Genomic DNA, 501 nt, shown 5'->3' on the forward strand with positions numbered 1-501 from the left:
TGGCCAAAATATTCTATTTTTCCTAATCTTCCTCTCCTCTCAAAAAAATTCTTTCACAAATTTGACCAAGGCTGGGGGGGCCATGGCCCCTGCAGCCTTCAACGTAGCTCCGCCACTGCGGGTGGTGGTGGCCGGCGGTTCGGCCGGTGGAACATTGGGAGGTCGTAGGTGAGAGGAAGAAGAAGGGTCGCATGTCGTTAGATCTGCATCTGGCATACAAAATGAATCGACTGGCCGACTTTGAAAATTCAGTCGACTTACCTATAGCCAATCCCTTTGTCTGCAGTATCCAACGTCCTTACTTTTTTGTGTTTATATATCCACACATGATCAAACTATGTCACATGAACCAAAACATGCCAGCCTTCGCTGTTGAGAGGGGCTCGCGTGTAACCTACTACTGTACCAAGAATTCCAGATAAGATTGTATACACCGTCGTGTTAAGGTTGCTTTTTTAATTGATTAAAGTTGCTTTGATTTGTAAAGTTTCATGGTGATAT

This window comes from Triticum dicoccoides, chromosome 4B (genome assembly GCF_002162155.2).
Source record: "Triticum dicoccoides isolate Atlit2015 ecotype Zavitan chromosome 4B, WEW_v2.0, whole genome shotgun sequence".
NCBI classification, from domain to species: domain Eukaryota; kingdom Viridiplantae; phylum Streptophyta; class Magnoliopsida; order Poales; family Poaceae; genus Triticum; species Triticum dicoccoides.